Source organism: Taudactylus pleione, unplaced genomic scaffold (assembly GCF_031769625.1).
Source record: "Taudactylus pleione unplaced genomic scaffold, aTauple2 ptg000331l, whole genome shotgun sequence".
NCBI classification, from domain to species: Eukaryota; Metazoa; Chordata; class Amphibia; order Anura; family Myobatrachidae; genus Taudactylus; species Taudactylus pleione.
This window is the reverse complement of record NW_028284732.1, coordinates 1,142,583-1,163,950: the sequence shown is the minus strand read 5'-3', so window position 1 is coordinate 1,163,950 and position 21,368 is coordinate 1,142,583. Positions and strand designations below refer to the sequence as shown.

General features: G+C 40.7%; 1 protein-coding gene across 2 annotated transcripts in view; it reads left to right on the top strand.

Annotated features, from left to right (window-relative positions):
• The first annotated feature begins 8,619 nt into the window (after window positions 1-8,619).
• The window catches only part of TMEM98 (transmembrane protein 98), a 58,118-nt gene continuing 45,369 nt past the window's right edge, over window positions 8,620-21,368 (top strand). The window contains exon 1 of one of the 2 annotated variants that reach the window (XM_088443548.1): window positions 8,620-8,683. The gene's annotated coding sequence lies outside the window, so the exon portion shown is untranslated. Of the gene's footprint in view, window positions 8,684-14,387; window positions 14,467-21,368 lie in introns of those variants that run through there. The other variant, XM_088443549.1, reaches the window with a different exon arrangement.

Sequence of the window (21,368 nt, the reverse complement as noted above, 5' to 3'; positions counted from 1 at the left end):
GTAGGCTACAGTGATGCACAAAAGGGTTACAGAATTCTGCATCAAGAAACAAACCAGGTGACAATAAACAGAAGTGTTATTGATGAAAACTCAGTGTATCCAGGGGCGTATTTATAAAGGGTCCAGGGTTCAGGCGGGGCCCACACTGCACACCCTGCTCCCATTTTATACTTACCTCTCCGGAGTCTCATGTCGGTGCTGATGTCTGCGCTGTAAAAAATGGCTGGAAAATTCCTGCTGCGGCCATTTTCCAATCATTTGCGCATGCGCTGTACTGGAAATATGGCCACCGTGGCCATTTTCCCAGTGACCTGCGCATGCGTTATAGACTCTGGGAACACTCTAGTGCCCAGAGTCTATAAGTGTGGTGCTGGCCGCGCACAGCACAGTGTACTGCTGGCCACCGGACGGAGAGAAGGGGGCTCCCTCCTCTCTAGAAAGGCCCTTGAGTGTATCCATGATTTCATGAAACTACACAAGCAGAACAGCTTGCAGAAGAAGTTAAAAAATCTCCACCAGAGGAAGAGAAAAATTAAGGTAAAGTTACTATGTATGATCACCTTTGACTCAGGAGATGTACTAGATGGAACAAGAGTATGCCACCAAAGCGGTTTTCTTATCTTGCATGGAGAGCACTGCACCCTGTGCCAGGGTCCTGGAAAGAGATGTAGAAACTGCCTACCCATTAAAAGGAAAGATGGATTAAAGCTGCTGAAGAAGAGATGGGATCTCTCAAACAGCTGGGATCTTACAGGAAAATATGCAATTGGATGTAAATGGATTTTTAAGAAAAGGACTAAGAACATCTTGTTTCCAAATGACAAAACTTGTTCTATGGTCTTAAGCAATCGGCAAGAACATAGAATAGTAAAATTAGCAAAGCTTTATTGCAACAAGATTTCACAAGAAGTAAAGCTGATCCTTGACTATACTCAAAGTTTGAAAAGGGGAAATGGATGTATCTGCTCTTATCTGTGGATGACTTGAGTATTGCCCATGAAGAAGACGAAGAGATCACAAAACTAATTGAAGTTCTAAACTCACACTTTAATACTATATACCTGAGAGAGGTGACATATTACCTAGGAATCCACATACAGCTTGAAGAAGTTGGAAGTTTTGTACTTAATCAGTCTTCTAAAATTGGTACAATTCTCAATAAGGGGTCTATTGACTAAGCAGTGTTAAGAGACAGAGTGAAAAGTGATAAGAAAGTGATAAGGTGCCAGCCAATCAGCTCCCAACTGTCATCTCACAGACTGTGTTTGAAAAATGGCAGTTGGGAGCTGATTGGCTGGCACCTTATCACTTTCTTATCACTATTCACTCTGTTTCCTAACACTGCTTAGTAAATAGACCCCTAAGTTTGGAATGTCAGAAGCAAAAGATGCGACAACATCAATTGATGCATTATATCTAAAATTATAAGATGATCTCTTACAAAGTAATGAACAGAACAGACAAGAGGTCCAGTAAAAAGCAAATGTCAGTTGCTTTATCATCAACAGAAGCAGAGTACATTTCTGCATACCTATGCCAGTCAAGTTGTTTGGCTAGGTCAGCTACTACAGGATTTTTGAATCAGTAGCTCAACCGACAGTATTGTTTGAGAATAATCAAGGATGTATAAATCTTGCAAACAGTGAAAAGATATATGCTAGAGCCAAACATGTTGATGCGAAACATCATTACTTTTATGATCTAGTGGAGGAAAATGTGATTCTGGTTACATACAGTACCATGAGACTGAAAATGTTTTGGCAGATGTTTTGACAAAGCCAATTCCATGGCCAGAGTATGATGACATTAGATCCAAGATGGGACTGGGTTGAGAAGCATTTGTTAAGTAGGGGTGTTAGACATGTGTCAATTAGATATTGCAACCACTGTTCTCAACTGTGTTTAATATACATGCAGATGTCATCAGTGTTCAGCGGCTGATAAATTTAGATAAAAAAGGAAAGTGGCTAGGGAGTGTGTTCTTCTAGATTGCACATACCTCCAAACTAGTAGTGGAGATTGGGACCTTTGCGTGTGTTGAAGGCACAAGCCCCGAAAAAGGATTGTTGCCATTCTCGTGAGCCATGTCCCCTATTTTCATCACAATGGGGGCATGCCCAGTGCTCAAGGTGCTGCAGGGTATGCCCCACAGTCCCTCTATCTGGTGAATAGATGCTGAGCGCATGCACACAGCATATACGCAGAACAGCAGGTGAGAGGGGGCCTACCAGCCACTACCACCGTAGGACTCTTTGGCGTATGGGTGGGATGGCAGGACAGTGCCCAACAAGAGGGAGAATGTCATGCTAAAATCGGGAGGTATGGACTTCATTACAGAAGAAAGTGTTTCTTCTTTCCTTTCCTCTATGTTGAAAGCAGCGTGTTAAACTTGCAGCATGTGTTTGATCCTGTTTGTACAGAAAGAGTTCCTGCTAGATTATACTTTTGTTGCTCTTGTATAGCGTATCTGCTAACATAGCATGACAATGCATCTGTGTGAATAAAGTTATTTGAAAAAATATGCACATGCAAATTTAGAGTTGGAAGCAAAGCAAAAAAAAAGCCAGGAGTGACATAGCACCTGGCAAACCATGTTGCAGTGCAAGGGGTAAAATAAATTTGTTTTCCTTGCATACAGGATAAAATACAGTACCAGTGATCACACTGAGCAAAAAACATTGTGGTTCCCGGGGACCACTCACTTTAAAACATTGATGACCTACTCCACGGTTTCTGGTTCCCATCTAACATTATGGGGGGTGAAGGCAGGCCACAGTTGGGACAGTGCTGGGGGGCAAGAAGGGGGTTAATTGCAGGCAGTAGAGAGGGTAGGGAGGGGTAAGGGTAGATAGCAGCTGTGGCAGTACTGGAGGCAAAGAGGGGGTTAGCAGCAGGCAGTGCTGGGGGTAGAGAATAGGATAAGGGTACATAGCAGCTATGGCAGTACTGGGGGGCAAGAAGGGGGTTAGGGGCAGGCAATAATGGTAGCAGTGTGTGGGTAGGGAGGGGGTCAGGATAGCAGCTGGGGCAGTACTGGTGATAGGGAGGGGGGCAAGGGTTGATAGCAGTTGGGTGTAGCACTCCAGCTCCCTGCTGTACAGGGCAGTGTCCACCTCCTTGGCCTCCTGCATGGACAGCCACAGGTGGACTTCAAGTCGCAGATGGCATCCCTTGTATATCCATGTTACCTTGCTTACTTCTGAATGACGTCCCATAGACTACGGTGAGAGGCTGTCATGCTCTAAAGTATTTGGCCTTCACATGATGGAAGGAGAAACACAAATGCCGGCAGCCAGACAGAGCAGGAACTTGAAGCTGCGGGACAGATTGGAGCAGAATGGCAGAGTGGACTAGTCACGTGCACCAGACCCTGGTGCTGTCGCCGGTGGCTGGAGGTTAGCGCAAGTCTAGTGCTGAGTGGCAGGCGCACTGGAATGGTTCTCGAGCCGGACCTGCATGACCAGACACTGCAGGGCCGGTTACATGCAACCATGAGTCACACATAGGCTCACAGAGCTGGCTCACTGGTGAGAGGCAGAAGTCCCTGCAATCACCAGCGGCAGCCCACGATAATATCCTAGCGCAGTGGTTCCCACATTTTTTGAATCACGGCGCCCTAAAGCATTGTTTTCACCCCTAAGCCAAAAGTTTGTCATTGAAAAATTCAGAAAAAAATTTAGTGAAGTAGTAAAGTGAAGTAAATTGTGCTTACCTGTCACCCTTATGTTCAGTTATGTGGTGGTGGACAGGTTTGCGCTTCAGTTTGTCCACATATTTACATTACATTGACCATGAATAATTTGAATTGGTGCTGTACCACCAACCTGAGGCACCCCTGCAAGTGTCTCGAGCAACCCCAGGGTGTCACGGCACACAGTTTGGGAACCACTGTCCTAGCGGCTGCTGGGGTGTAGGAGGCAGTGGGGTGTGGTCGGCAGGGCTTGGGTGGCGATTGGACGAGGAGAAGCTGAAGGATGTGATTTGTTGGGGAGATGTTGATGACTGTTATTGGCTGCTGCAGCACCCGCAGGTCAGTGACTCACAGAGCGTTTCTGTGGGACCCGCTCATTTTAAAAAACTGAGCCCCTCACTTCCTGTAGTGCATAAAAACATGCATGTGCATGTATTTTGCGATCACCAAGTACATTGCCACTTTTGCCTGTAACCCACAAAGTTATTACACAGCAATTACAATTTCAGTTTGGATACACTACTCCTAAATCAAGCCTGTCTGCATGGTTTTTGCTCACAATTCAGCCCTATAATGTTGCTTTGCATCAGGCACAGTAAATCCTACACTTCATACAACATGTCCTTGCATTAAGAGCAGAAGTTACCTATACATGAAATAATTGGCTCTGTGAAATGATTTTGCTCTACAGAAGAGACCTCTAGTGGCTATAAAAAATACTGTATTATTACTCACATGAGATAGATCTATTGCAGTGATAACATCCTAATAGTTTCTCTGGTAGTCATGTGTTTAAATAGATTTATTTTGTGTTTGAAGTTCACTTGGTGTTCTTATGATTGGGGTTCCATTTAAAGACAATTGTAAGGTTAGGTCCAAATGCAAGGGGAGTATATCTTATGTTTTAGTATGAAAAAGTTAGTGTTAATAAACTTTTGCTGATTTCTAAGAATTTGCAATTGAATTTTGACATTAACAGAATAAATATAGCTCCTCGTTCTCCACTACTTTTTAGATTTACTTACAACTTTTAGTTGTTTGGTCTTCGATACTACTTCTTGATGTAAATGATAGGCATACTGTCTATTTTCATTGATTAAATATTCTGGCTAGCCTCTAATAAGAAAACTATCCAGCATATTTTTAAGGATATTGAATTAGAACCTCTATACACTACTGCCTATACCTTCTAATATCCTGCCTATACCTTCTAATATCCTGCCTATAAACCTCTAAGGATGACGCTATTTTGGGTACGCATTCATATAGTAAATAAAGACTCCAGACCTTGAACCTGTGGTTCCAAAGCACAAAGTGATATTTCAAGTAAAAGTACAGTCAGTTACATGCTATGATCTAAGTACAATTTAGCGCAAAGAATTATACAGACCAAAGTACAGTTATACATACGCAGCACTCTGGACCAGATGTAGGCATCAGCAAGAAACCCCCCGTCAATCAGCATTCAGCAAGAAGACTCAGACTGGGGTCACAACACACACGTTTATACTCTCACAGAAACAGACAACACAATAGAGAGGCTTGTCGCTGATGCCATTGGTTCCCAAGGAGGATGCATCTGTTGCAGAGCATTTAACAGGTTGATTCAAATAGACACAGTCCAGCCTCTAACAACTGGTTGTCTCTGGTTTCCTGCCTCACGCACATCCTAACAGTTGGTCATATAATGTACATTTCGGTGCTTTAAGTCACTGCGGTCCATAAGTTGAGAATGCATGTTGCGATCTTCACACCAATGATACCGGGAAGCTGTGGAGAGGGTGCAGATCAGTATAATACCAAGCACAGCATACTTATCATGTATTAAATCTGAGCTACTAAATAACCTTTATTTCACAGCAATTATAATAAATGAACAAACTTGAATCTTATACTTTAAAGCTTATGAGACCTTTTATGTGAATATGTACTGTGTAAGTATTTGGGGTTTGATATAAAAATGCTAGTTAACTTGGGGCAGATGCATGCGCATGAAGCTAATAAACAGCGTTTTCATACAGGATTTTATGCATTTGTTAATATGCGACTAGTTAACAGCGCAATTCTGCATATTTATGTGTGTATGAGAAATGGTGTAAGATGCAATTGCATGATGCTAATAGTAACATTGCCATATGTACTTAAGTGTGAGTTTAGCTAAAATGGCGCTGGGCGGCCATTCGCAAAATGGCATTTTGCAATCTGATTTACAAGATGGCGTCTTGCGGCCAGTCGCAAGATGGCGTTGTTACGACCTAATTTTAAGCTGGTCTTGTCTCAGCCAATTATCCAGCTTCGACATTTTTGACTTGTAGATGAAAATCCACATCTTTGGTGCAACTGCATCAGAGACGTTGAATCTGTTTTTTGGGATTTTTTTTTAAGCCATGGTCTTTAACTGGCCACTTATATAGTATAAATAATTATTTGTTCCTTCTTGTTTCACAAAATTGGAGCATATTATTTCATTGTCCATGATGTAGAAGGCTACATCCAAAAAGTTAATTGTTTTGATCTCAAAAGTGTGGGTGAAATGTAAATTAAGTGGATTGGTGTTTAAATAATTAACAAATTCCATTGCCAAGTCAGACCTACCTCCCAAGTAATAAATAAGTAATTAATAAAAAGGCCAGAGGACCAGGTTATATCTATATAGGCTGCTCCAAATTATAAAACCTTGTTTCATGCCTTATGACATTATGAGTCCTCCCAGAGCAAAAACGTGGTAGTTGGTGAAGTATAGAAAACACCTATCAGCTCAGTAAAGTACACACTAGTGAGACAATACATCAGAGAGGCCTTGCGAGCATTAAAGCTGAGGAGCATATTAGAGTGAATTAAAGGAGAGAGATAAAAAGATGTAACAACTGCAGCTATAGCCATTCTTATGCCTTTTACAAAATGATGACCTGCCACAAAGCCCAACTGGTGTTCCATTAGTAACATAGGAAGTAAGCTCTGTAAACAATTCGCCATCATCCATCAATTTTTTAAAATTAGGAAGTATTACAGAATAGTAAGGAGTTAACTGAGTATATTTTACCCGGCCTCAAAATCAAAGTAGTATAGGCATAATTGGGTCAGATATGCAGGTTGCAATCTATGAATGGTATGGTATATAGTGTCAAAAGCCAAAGTAAGCAGTTTATGGTTACCAGGATACCAGTAGTGCCACAGATACAAATATAAATGTTTCTATACTTTAACCATTTACTACACCAAATCCTACTCTAAGGTGTGTTGGGAATGTCCAGTGTTCTTCAGCATAGGGATGGGAGAAAGCATTTTTTATTGCACCCAATTTCCTTAGGGAATTCAGCCTGATGTTGACCAGGCAAGGGCTGACTGATATTTTGTTTAGAAGAACATACTTTTCATCCCTGCAGAATTGCTATTACCAGACAAGTCTATGAGCATTAGTGGTGGTAGCACTCTTGGCAGTAGTGGGCAGGTACATGCAGTTTATTTTTTACTATTATTATTATTAACACTAGAAAGGTATGTGTGATGATCAGGGCTCGAACACCCACAACAGATGTAATTCCTGAAAGGTGAAAATTCAGGTGTTTTCGCTGCTCTATGGGCGTATTTATTAAATCTGAATTTTTAATGACATGATAATTACACTCACAAAAGCAGTAATAAAAATGCACTTGCATTTACCATTCTGTAGCTGCGGGACAGAGCTTTAAAAAAAAGCTCTGTACTAGTGAATGGCTATCTATTTTCTTCAAGGTGAGGACCCAGTGAGCATAATGCTCAGTCATTGGCCTGTGCATGCATCAACAGGGGCTGATGGGGAGGGATCCAGATGATCCCTCTCCAAAATGAATTGTAAAAGAGTAGCCCAGAAACTACTATAGATTAACAACCTATGAAGATGTCGCTAGCTGCCTAGGCCAAGCTGCTTGTTATATCTGGCAGTTTAGCAGTCCACATAGAAAACTATGAGGGCTGCTTTTGAGGTTGGAAAAATGAGGGACAGTGGCAGATATCAGAGATATGTGCTGTGGTCCCTCCTAGGGATACTTACCTTTAGGCAGCGATGACTCAATATAATTTTCATAAATATGCCCCTATGTGCCATAATTAAATTAACACACCCTCACTGTACATTCCTGCCCCTTGCCTCTCATGTTCCACACCTCTTTAAGGGTACACAGTAGAAACTTTAAGATGCACCATAGCCTGCATAGAGATATATACTTAAGTATGCACAGTACAGAAATTCATATTTTTCACACAACTTCCAACTCTCAGTGCTGTCAAGGGAGAGACATTATTGGAGTTTTCTGTGACTCTTCAAGTCTTCCGTAAATCATGAAATAATTCCTACCTTAACCTACCTTGTAAACCAAGATCTCTTAATACATTGAGGGGTTTCCAACACTTAGGACTGAGAAGGTGTGACAGTATGGCAGCAGGAAACAAGATGGATGCTTTCATTAAATCATGATTTTCCGCAAGATAGAGGTTGAAATGGGAGCAGAAGCAATCTCAGAATTTTTTAAATCTTAAAACTTTGTTAGTACCATAGCCTCTGATTATCATGCCAATCATTTCTGGAAGCAATACTATTTATTTAAATACTTTTTAGCTCCTGCTTTTCCTTTGCAGAAAGCCCATTGTTAATGTTACTGCACGAATCATTAGCTTCTTTACTAGTTTAGAAGCACGGTTCTAACAAACATAACCTGAGATAGTTGAAAGATATTTCAATGAATATCATTTTGTTCCCAATATACAAAAACAGAGAAATCTCTACGTATTTAATTAAATACATGAATGTTACATTATATAGAGACAGCAGATCTATAGAGATGATAGTTTAAAAAAATAAAAGATATCTACATTGTGTTTTTTCTCAGAGTACACTAATCCCATAATGCAATGGGCCTGGTTCTCTGTAATCTGTCAGACTGGAATGTGTTCTACTCCCTGTGTCCCAGATAAGAACTGGAATGTGGCAAAGGAGAAACGTAAGAACAAAAGGTGAGTTTTAGATTATTATTTTTTTACTGCAGCTCTCTTTGAGCAATGTTACAAATATATATGTATTTATATATAATGTATATATATATTTTTTTTATATATATCTGTTCCTTAACCTAATTAAATCAGGAACATTATATAGAAGAGTGTAAACCAGTTTTGGTTAAAATAGTCTGCTTTGAATATCCTGTATGGGGGAAGGGGAGTGATTTATCTGGAAATTGCTTTTTTTTCTTCTTGAACTTCAAGCTCTGTTTAGTCTTTAAAGTAAAGCAGGGAAACCTGCCATTACTAGACTAGTTTTTAATGTCATTATTTTATATCACCACAGAAAGTATATTATGGAAAATATATTGGTATAACTTTACTTGTAAATGTTTGAAATAATTGCTACTGTTCGTTGTACTAGATAACATTGCTAAATGCATTGTATATGTCTGTCCTTATGTGCTGTTCAATATCAGGACTCATTCTACTATAATAGCTAATGTCTTCTGCTGCATAAAGTATCTATTTATCTATCTATCTATCTATCTATCTATCTATCTATCTATCTATTGCCATACCCATCCCAGTGGGTATATCCCAAATAATAATACGTAGATAGGGCTGCACTTAGAGCACAGAAAAAAAGAGGCAAACTAGTTGAACTTGTCTACCTCTTTTTCTATGCCTCGAGTGCTGCCCTATCTATCTATCTACATATAATATATATATATATATATATATATATATATATATATATATATATATATATATATTATATATATTATAGATGTGTGTGCTATTGTGCTTTTCTTTTATTGCAATCTTTCAATCCAGTTCGTCTAAAAACTGTAGGAATTTTAATCCTATTATTGATTTAAAGCTCTCTTTGACATGCAGAACATTTGATCTCTCCTTACGGTACATATTTTAGTACAAATCTTTCTTTAAATCATATTAGTTTTATAGTGTAAAAACAAAAAAAAGAGACTGCATTGATAACTATAACCAATAAAAATTGTGAGATGGAAGAAAATATATTAGTCAGGACTCAATTAAATAGCTATATAAAAAAAATAGCATTTACTCACATATAAAATATATATTAGAATATCTCAATAAAAGTGTTTTACACATCGACATAAATATAACAAATTGTCTTTATATTGCTTTGAATATATATGGTGGCTTAGATCAGTGCCCAATACCTTAATAATTATGAAACACTTATTTGCAGTCCTTTGTTTGGCTACTGAAATATGTCTGAGTCTGTGACACAGGGCTGCTCACAACCGGAGGTGACTGATGCATTTTGCCCATTCTGAAGGGGGGGTGGTTTAAAAATGGGTGAAATGCATCAGTCACCCCCAGTTGTGAGCACCCCTGAGTGTGACAGACTCAATTGATGACTTAGGATCCAGCGTTGTGAGCACCCCTGAGTGTGACAGACTCAATTGACAACTTATCTTATCTTCAGAAGTGCACAGATATCTTACCTGCCGAGTCCCGATCAGGCTCCCTGCATGGTCTAGAGCCATTCTCAGCCTGCAGGCACAGGAGTCAGGGGCAGTGTTGGTGCAACAAAGCCTGGCTCCAGATGTGGTGGGACTAATATTGGAAGCCAGACTCGCAATAGGACCGTGTAATTATCCGGATTACTCCCAGCACACTGAACCATGTATCTATAGTCATCCTTGCTTTACCAACTGTGACTTTTATTCCTTTAATTGAGCTGGGTCAATACCGGTATAGGGGACACATTTCAGTAGTCAAACAAAGGATTGCAAATAAGTGTTTCAGAATTATTTAGGTATTGGACACTGATCAGAGCTACCATATATATTTTATATGTAATTAAATGAAAATGTTTTTTACAAATCTATATAATGGAGCCCTGACTGATATATTTTCTGCCATCTCACAATATTTTTTGTTATAGTTATCAGCGCAGTCTTTTATTTTAGTTTTTATCAGGTTTTGTTTTCTTAAGTTGAGCGAGCAAAGCTCAATATTAAGATTCTGCAGCTTTAATGATTACATGAAAGCAGAAATGATCGGTTCGGATTCCTTGGAATTCGAACACACCTGAACATTGGGAATCCGAGTAGGTCTGAGTGGTGGTTCGGATCTTCCCACCTGACTCGGATTCCACTTCAAGGCACAATGTCACCCTTGCAATGCCGGTTTCTCGTGGATTTTGAATTCTATATAAGGCGTCAGAGATGGGACTCGGCACCATTTCCTTGCTAAGCATAGTGCTGTATGCTGCGCTTAACTCTGCTTTATATGCTGTGCTAGTAATGTGTAAGGGGGGTGCACGCTGCTGTGCTATACTCCGCTGTAAAGGCTGTGCTGCTTAGCTAATGTGTATATAGGGGGTGCGTGCTGCTGTGCTGTACTCTGCTGTATAGGTAATGTCCAGACTCCACACTCACAAGTGGCTGTGCTACTTAGTCAATGTGTATAGGGGGTGCAGACTGCTGTATGCTGTGCTATACTCTACTGTAAAGGTAGTGTCCACACTCACAAGTGGCTGTGCTGCTTACTCGATGTATATAGGGGGTGCACACTGCTGTATGCTGTGCTCTGCTGTATTGGCAGTGCTGTGTCCAGTAATGGTGCATACACACGATCAGATTTTTTCTTCAGATATGGATGATAACGATTTAAAAATCGTTCAGTCGTTCATATCTGATGGAAAATCGTTCATATCTGACATGCCTGAACGATGGACGATCAACGATGCGCGTTCCCGATGGTCAGATAACGATTTCTGATATCTGATGTGTTTGCAGTCAGACTTGGACGATTCCATTCATTTTAATGCAGTCAAAAATCGTTCAATCGTTCAAATCGTTCAAATCGTTCAAAACTTTGGTAAAATCGTTCAAATCGTTGAAATCGTTTAATCGTTCAATCGTTCATCTGACAAATCTGACAAGTCTGACAAATCTGACCGTGTGTACGCTCCATTAGACATTCACGTGCACTGCATATATAAGCCCTGTCACTCCACTCCATGCTGTTTGAATAGACCTACACCTGCGACATCAAAAATTTAATTAAATCATTGTATTGTTTGTACTGTTTGATGCTCTTTGTTTTGCTCACAAGCATATATAAGCCCTGTGGCTCCAGTCCACGCAGGAATACAGCTGCGCCATAAAAAAAAGATTAAATAATTGTATTGTTTGTACTGTTTGGTGCGCTTGAACCGAGCTGCAAGTTCATAAAAGAACTCTGTGTCCTAGATGTGCCATGTTTGAAGTTGAACTGCCACATGTTTGTGCCCCCACTGCTGTCGCTTAGCTTAGTCAGCCAACTAGCTCGTTGCAACCTTTTGGCCTAAACTGGATGAAAACAATGTAGTGAGCTGTGAGGTGGTCAAAATTGACTGGAAATTATTATTATTATAATTATTATCATGTATTTATATGGCGCCACAAATGTTCCGCACTGCCTTACAAAGTACATAAACAAGTTGTAGACAAGCGACTTACAGAACATTACAATACAGGACCAGGACATGGACAATATATATATTGCTACATTAGCGATCATAACACCCAGATAAGCAACAGAGCATAAGCAACCAAGTGTTAGGTGCCCTAGTGGTGAGTAAGAAGTAGATGAAACTAAAGTAGGGAGAAGCACAAGAGGGTAGAGGGACCTGCTCGTAATGAGTGGAAAGAAATGTTATTGAGGTTAATAATACTCTAGGAACAAAAAAAAGGCTCAAATTATGTAATTTTAACTTTTCTTGTCCATTTTTGGAAAAAAAAACAGGATCAAAACCAGTCACTGTGTTTTGGCAAAACCAAAACCAGATGGCGAAGTAGAACCAAAACCAGGAAAAATGGTCCGGCGCACATCTCTATATGAAAGTAACTTGTGATATTTTGAAAAGTAGCAGATTGAAGTTCTTCAAACTATTTATTAGCGCCATCTGGTTTTGGTTTTGCCAAAACAAAGTTATTCTAATTACACTAGTTGTACAGTGTACAAACAAGCTTCAGTTATGAAAAGGCCAAGGCACAGCACAATATTATCATTAGTAGAGCTGTGCACCTACAGTTTGCACAAGTGCACCTTGAGTTTTTCAATGTTCACCTAAGGTTTGCAGCCATACACATAAGTTTACAGACCATGATGGTGATCGTTTTGGACAAGTAGACATTTGCACTGGCTAATGAGAAAATTGGGTAAATACGGAATAGGTGTGGTGATATGCCTGGTTTTTCAGAATCAGTATTCAAACAAGTACAGAGGGTGACTTTTTATGGTTGCACAGCTATTTCCATTCTGCAAAAGAACTTGATTTTTGTACCTGACTGGCTTTGAGCTAATGGAAATTCACTCAACACTTCATGTCAGTTCAGCAGAGATAACAACTTTGCCCTATATAAAACAAAGCCTAAAACTCGCAAAAATATAATACTGTCACAATCAGTGGTGGCACTGGGGTTGGTGACACCCAGTGCAATCAGGAAACCCCCTGCATGAGCCAAAAGGGGGCATGGCCTACTGGCGCACCCTCTGTTTCATCACTCTGGGGGCGTGTCCAGCACTCCCGGGGATGCGTGGCTGCTTCCAGAGGCTCTCCCTTCTCCTCAGTGACTGGGAGCTGGCCAGTGCACTGTAATGTTAGCGTGCACCACATGGCTCCTTGTCACTGAGAAGGAGCCAGCTTTTTGGTGTCAAACCCTCAAGGGGTGACACCCAGAGCGGTACACACCTCCTGCTCCCCCATAGTGACCCCACTGGTCACGATGTCTCCTCCTTTGCAGGAGACAATTTTAAAAGTGATTGGTACTGCTCTTGTTTGCACCACTCGAATATGACTGATACCTTGGGGATGCAATTGGGAAACCGGCTGAAGTGATCCTGACAGCCGGCTTCCCGACTGCTTTATCCCGGAGTGGGTTAAATGACAGGCATCTATATCTAGAAGCCTGTCATTTTCCCGACGCCAGGGTACAGGCGCTCCGGCTTCCCGATCAAAGGGATCCTGGGCGCCGTGAGTGGACAGCCACGTTTAGGTTTAGCGCACCAGGGGGGGTTTTAGGTTTAGGCAGCCGGGAAGGGGGGGTTAGGGTTAGGCACTTACAGGGAGGATTAGGGTTAGGCACTTGGGGGGGAGGTTAGGGTTAGGCACCCCTAAGGAGGGTTAGGGTAGGTTAGTATATACTTAACTCAGAACGATCGGGATTTCCAGCGCTGTTGGGTTGCTGCTGCCGGGATCTGTCCATCTGTCGGGCTGCCGCTGCCGGGATTCGAACCGCCGGCCATGCGGCAGGCCTTATTTTATACCGATTCCATTACTTGTACAGAAATGGTTGCTATCAGCGTGTGTAAATGTAAAGCAAAATTTGTGTCACTAATACATCACAAGCTTTCTTACATGTAAACACACAAAACAACTGTCAGCTATTTTAATTATAAAACACATACTGTAAATATGTTTTGCAGGGATGCCAGCACTTCTGCATTTCCTATCCCCTCTGTTGTTGATATGTTTAGTGTCCTTTTCAAACTATTATGTATTTGAAGTCATCATTTTCTAGAACACTGAACCTTAGTTATATTGCAGCACTAGGGAAGAAGAGACAGGTAATAGAAATGTCTCATACGAATGGTATAAGGTTGAAGTAAAATGTTATTCACGCCCCTTTGTAAAAGCCTGTTAATGATTTAGGAAAAGACAAACGTAGGCAGAAATGTTTACCCACTTATGTATCAGTGTAAGGCCTACACGGAAGTAATTATCAATAAAACTGAGCTTCGATGTCTAAATCTAGGTAAGGAAAATTTAATGAAACATAAAATCCTTCAATTTGAGCAGTGGGATTAAGTGTGAGAGTAAATTTGCTAGATGGGAATATAAAGGGAGACTATTTAATTTTATATGGCATAAGAACAGATATTTTCTTATAAAAGAGTTAAAATGTAAAACGTGAAAGACATTGTGTGTGTATTTCTCATATTACCACAGTATAATAAACATGTACAGTATGTAGCGAATGTGATTTCTTGTTGGTAGATACAACTTTACAGCTCTGCCAGGAAAGTGCTAAACTATTATTACTCTATTATGATTTTAATTATTATGATGATTTTAATTTTATTACAACCACCTAATTTGTGAGATTACAGTATATTGAAAGATATAATTGCTGTCAACATAATTGTTGTTGTTGTGTATTATATCTAACTGCAATTCGGTATCAGTGATTGTTCCCTCACAACCATCTACTACTAACAATCAGCATTTGGCACGGAGATTAGTGCATTTTGTTCTTCATGTTTGACATTTTCATGCAGGCTTCGTGCTACTTTCTCTAACCTGTATTCTCTATAGGAGAATTACATTGGTTCTGCAGCAAGAATAATGTTATGAATGTTGTGTTTGACTTGGACAAACTTAATGATTACATTGATTTTCATGGTATGTATTTCAGCAGTTTGCTGACAAACTGCTTTCATGTTGATGCTTGAATGTGTGCGGCCGCCAGTATCACATACTGATTCCCAAATGGAATACTGTAATAAAAATATACTTACTTTTGTTTACTTGTCAATAAAGTCGGAACTCTCAGATGTAAACAAATCTGAGGAAGTAATATTTTAGCGTGCTGTCAGTTTAGGGCAACATTGGTATCAAAAACAGTATATGTGGTTGCACCACCAGACAAACATGAATATTCATATTATAATGTATTAAAGAGCAAGGGCCCTCATTCAGAGCCGCTCGTTAACAGCAGTATGCTCGTTGCGTTCCGATGTTGAGAAACCGCGCATGCGTCGGTGTAACACTGCGCATGTGCGTGTGGCATATTGCAAGCTTTTTTTGTCTCGTTCGTCAAATTGCGTACAGGAAGTGACATGTCAAATGTGATTGACAGAACAGGGCATTTTTGGGCGTTGACGGGAGTAGATGGAAAAATGCAGGCGTGGCGAGGCGTTTTTTTGGCGTACATACATTATCTGATGCGAACGTCAAATGTGTTCGTACCAAGTCATACGTCACTGGATGATCCTCTTTCCGTTCAAACTGCTCGCACAGCTTGGGGTCTGGATTACTCGACCACATTGGCGATGGTCTTCTCCTCCGTCCCGGCCCTCCACGATGTTTCATCGATTAATCACGGCTTGTCAGAAAATCAATCAGTTTTGAATTGAAAACCAGCTTGTAATGTGTTTTGAAAACATTTTTTTTGGTTAGCACAAAACCGTACGCAGGTGGAAATCATAGCTGCTAATTTCAGGATTACACAATCAATTAGCGTACATTTGTAGGTATGTTTTTTTTTGTTTGTATTTGGTTTTTGTGCTATTGTAACAATAATGTCATCATGTTTGTGTGTATTTTTCCATTTTGCTTTTGTCTGGAGAATTTGCATCCTTATGTAAATTTTAAAGTGTTCCTTAAAGAGCCCTTTTGTTTTTTTTTCGTTTTAATCTTTTGGGAGGTCGTTTTTGCCTTGTGGGCCAGGATTAACTGTAAACCATTTCTAAAATAATGTCAGAATACAATGTCGAACATTTTTTCAAAATTTATTGGAAACTAAAAACATTTTCTGGCCCATTTTTGGCCCAAACTTTTTTGGCAGTGTTATTCCAATAAAAATTATAATTTGTGCAAACATAAAAGGTATGGAAACTTAAAACAAAAAATTAAAAACAATTCACAAGAAAGGAGAGGGAAGTTTTGGCCAGAAAGGAATATGGGGCAAGCACAGAAGGAGTGTGGGAATAGCAGCCAGTGCTGTCAACGTTTTTTCCCCCGTTTGGCTGGGGGAGGGTGGGCGCCAGACCGGGTCCGGGATGTCATCGGGCTGGCCTGTCCAGAGGCAGATGTTGTGGCCTCTGGACTAGGCACAGGGCTAGACACATTTGGAGGATTGGCTGATGTTGTGCCAGAGGTGGAGGATCCTGATGTTCCGGCAGGAAGGGAGGTCGGCTCCACCATGTTCTGGCGAACGAGCTGCTCCAGGGCATTGGCGATGCGGATGTTGGCCCTGGTATTTTCCGCCAGGGCCTGACCAATGGTCACGTTGGCCGCAGCATTTTGCTCCAGGGCCTCAGCCACCCATACCAGACTGGCGTCCATCCTCTGCAGAATCTCCGTATGGAAATCCGATTTAAAATTGAGTTCTGTGAGGAGTGCCACTGCCTGCGAGGGGGATTGCCCTGGACTGGCTTCTGCAGGGTCCTCAGCCGGATGTACTGGTTCCTCCCCTGCAGAAATTCTGCGGCCAAGGCTCCCCTCTGGAGCAGACTCATCCGCCTGTGTCTCTGTTTGAAAAATGAGAAAAGAGTCACATTAGAATCTACATATTGGCACAATAACATTTCAGAGTTGGTTACATCACAATATTTACCTGGGACAACATGAGGAGCCGCAAAGTCTGGCATGTCCGTATCCATGTTGGACACGCCAAACACCTCCACAGCCTGCACACACCCCTGTGCCAGCTCTTCTAAATCATTCAACTCCAATGACACAGGGGTGGGACCCCACCTGTCCCCCTTGCATGCCTAGCCCTGTCCGCCATTTTTTGTTTCAGGCGATATTTGAAGTCTTGCCATCTGTGGGTAAAAAAGTAACCATTATTCTGGTTTTTTTTTTAGTTTTGGTTTTAGGGGGGTAAAGTTTTTACTTACCGCCGTTTGACATCCCGGGCTAGACGGACATAATCACCCACCCTATTGACAGCACTGGCTACCTCCTCCCACATTCTCCACTTCTGGCTTGCACCCATATTCCTGTCTGCCTGTGGCAGGATGTCCACACACTTCTGAACCAAAACCTCCATCTCCTTTCTTGTGAATTGTGGCTGCCTTTTCTTTTTCCCTGCTTTGGCCAGAATACTGGGCCCAGCAGCCTCTTCCATGTCATCCTCCTCACCTATTTGTTTAAACGTTGAGAAATTTAAGCTTGCAAACTTTCACTATATTATGTTTCAAAATAATCCTTGTTTGGAAATGCATGAAATACTTACCGCCTGACTCTTGGCCATTGTTTCCCTGGTCTGTAGCCATTTCTTACCTCCAAACAAGAAATACACCAGAACGTTTTTTTTCGGTCGTGACGTATTTATACATGCGTCCTTATTTTTCGTCCGCATCATTGATTGTGCGTTCCTATGATCCCTCCTTAATTTGTGCGGGAAAATAAACACTATTTATGGCTTGGGGCGTCTCGAGTCGAGGTGGCGGGTGTTGGTTGTTGGAGGTTACGTTAGTCGGAGTGGATTGTTGGTGGGATTTGTATTTGGCGTTGTTTGGAGTTGTTTTTGGTTTGTCTTTTTGGAGTTTTTATTTACGTTCGCTTTTTTTGGTGTGGTTGTTTTATTTGTCGTGTTATTTTTTGGTAAGTTTTTGGCCATCTTACTTTTGTTCACTTTGTGTCTCCTTCTTTTTTTAAAATTTGGGTCGTTAATTTTTAACAAAATCTCCTTTGTTAGGTTTCTTTTGGCTCTGCCCCAACGACCTTTTTATCCGGTGACTTATATATCCTCTATTGGTAAGTTTTTTTTTTCACTTGTTTATTAAATGTTCATGTTTTTTTTAACGCAACTTTGTTTGACCTTACACTTTTAACCTTTGTTTTTGTGATTCCGAAATGTATGAACTAATTAGCGCTTTTTTATCTGCTTATTTTTTGTCTTGTATTTGCGAACTAATTAGCGCTTTTTTATCTGCTTATTTTTTGTCTTGTGTTTGCGAACTAATTAGCGCTTTTTTATCTGCTTTTTTTTTTACTTGTATTTGCGAACTAATTAGTGCTTTTTTATCTGCTTATTTTTTGTCTTTTATTTGCGAACTAATTAGCGCTTTTTTATCTGCTTATTTTTTGTCTTTTATTTGCGAACTAATTAGCGCTTTTTTATCTGCTTATTTTTTGTCTTGTATTTGCGAACTAATTAGCGCTTTTTTATCTGCTTATTTTTTGTCTTGTATTTGCGAACTAATTAGCGCTTTTTTATCTGCTTATTTTTTTACTTGAAATTGGTTGTGATTTCCCTTTAGCAAATTTTTTTTAATTTTGGGCCCAAATTGTGGTAGTCTGTGCACTGTCGTTTTGCTCTTTGCCCAAATGTGTGTTTCTCCCCTTTTATGTTTTGTCTTGCACCCAATTTAGATTCCTAAATGGCCACCCTAAATTGTTGCATTGTTTGTTTGTTATTATTTATAGGTTGGGAAAATCATGACAATACCCCGGCATGTAAGCATCATTGGATTGTGTCGTCAAGCTAAGTAATTTTTCAATTATTTTTGGCCAAAAAAACGTTACATTCAATTCTTGCCATTTCAGGTTGATCTTGGTCGGATTGTTCTGGCCATGCTCCCGGAAGCCGACCAACCTCAATCTCGTCCCAGGCATAGGCATCGTAGGCGTGCAAGGCCCCAGATATATCGAACATGTGTCACCCTTTTTGGAATGCCCAATGATGAGGTGTTAAGACGCAACCGTCTTCCACCCCAAATCATCATAGACACTCTCTCATTAATAGAGAGTGATCATGAGCGGCAAATTGACAGTCCTACAGCAATACCACTACTTACGCAATTTATGGCGGTGTTACATTTCTGTGCCTCAGGATCGTTTCAAACAACGGTGGGAATAGTGGTGGGAATCTCCCAATCCTCCTTTTCCCGGATCCTGAGGGCAGTGATGGAGGCCCTTTTCAAGCACCTCCATCATTTTATTCAAATGCCTTTGGATATGGGTGCCCTTAGTGTGGCCAAGGCCAATTTTTACCAAATAGCTGGCTTCCCACACATCATAGGGGTTGTGGATGGTACTCACATACCACTTCAGCCTCCAGCATGGCTGGAGGCCATTTTTCGCAACCGCAAACACTATCACTCCCTGAATGTAATGGTGGTATGTGATGCCTCCCTCCAGATCCTGTCCCTGAATGCAAAATTACCAGGAAGTGCACATGACTCATTCTTCATCCGGCAATCAGGGATATGGCAAAAATTAAACAACCTACAAGATGGTGATGCGTGGCTTCTGGGTAAGTGGAGACCTTTAGTACATAACAATGTTAAGCTTGATACAGTGATCCTGGTGTTGTCACTTCTTTTTCACAGGAGACAGTGGCTACCCTAGCACGCCCTGGCTGCTCACTCCTAATTTGGCTCCCACACCAGGGCCACAAAGTAATTATAATTCCGCACTTACAGCAACCAGGCAAGTGGTGGAGCGCTGCATCAGCCTTTTAAAAGGCCGATTCAGATGCCTCCACCGCTCTGGTGGCGAGCTCATGTATTTGCCGGATATGGTTTCAAAAATTGTGGTCCTGTGTGGGATATTTCACAACATTGCCATAAGGAGTGGTGTCCCAATGCAGCCAGAGGATGCCTTGCCAAAGGATGGCCCCCCCGAGGTTGGTCGGAGGTCAGTATGTGGGGGGGCCATACGCGATGATGTGGTGGCCAGATATTTTAGGTAATTATTGGCACAAAAGAAGTTCTTTGACACAATGTGGTAAGGATTTTTGGAGACCATCTAATTAATTTGTTTTTTGTTTCCCATCTTCTGTTTGATTTCATAATCTTTGGTACTCAAACGATGACTACTTCCTGCTACCCAAAACAAACCTTCATGGGGACACATTGGATATATATTCTGGAACCAATATTGAAACGCAACATTTGTGGAATCATGTTGGCATGCTCATTCGTCAACCAGTTCTTGATTTTTCTTTACTTTTTTCATATGGTGTTTGATGGGTTGTATTTTTTGTTATCACTGTGTGTATTGTTTGTGAGCCAACACTTTGGTTTTTTAGTTATGTTTTGAATAAATTTTTTGAGAGTGTAATTTTGCAAATTTTATTGACCATTGCAAGCAAGTGTAACCAGGTTCACCCACGTTAAAATTGCTTAAGGGTTAATCCTGTAATGTCGCAATTTGATCTAAATTTAAATATGCTTTCTGGGTCAAAACCAACACCAAAAGGTATTATGTACAATCAGTAGGCTTTGTAATCTCGGGCTAAGCAGGTTGCGCCCCAAATTGGAACATGTAAAATGTAGTAATATAAAAATTGTAACACGCCAAAAAAGCCCAAGCAGATTGTTACTGTTAACTGTTTCATGTGCCCGTTTCCTAAAAATCACACAATCTTAGTGACATTAATTGCAAATACTTGCTGGAAGAGTCTACTTATGTCAGTGTAAACAATCTAAGATTTGGAGACAAGGAATGAGACAGAACGCTAAGTTAAATTTTTTTATTGCAAAAAATATTTTTAAATGAAAATAAAAAATTATGGACGCAGGATCCCAGACATACGGTCAAGGACCACCAGCAGGCCGATCACGTGGCCCCGCATCACTTGGACGCACCCGGCTAGGTCTGCCAAACGCCACTGGTCCTCTGTGGTTAGAAAAGTGTGGGGCTTAATACATAATTAATGAAACCCACAGAAAAAACAAGCCAAACAAAGGTATCCAAAAATGACAATATTGTGACCAAAAGCACATTTAATCCAAAAAACCAAAGGACACAAAAATGGACACCCCAAAAATTGCACAAAAAACAAAAAAATGTTGCCATGTGGGATATGTGTATGGGGAAATCAGCAGTAAAAGGTAAAGACAAACAGAGATCTACCCAAACGTCTGACAAACCAAAAAAAGTAAAAGGCACAGACACAGGATTAGATCCAAACATTTTAAAACA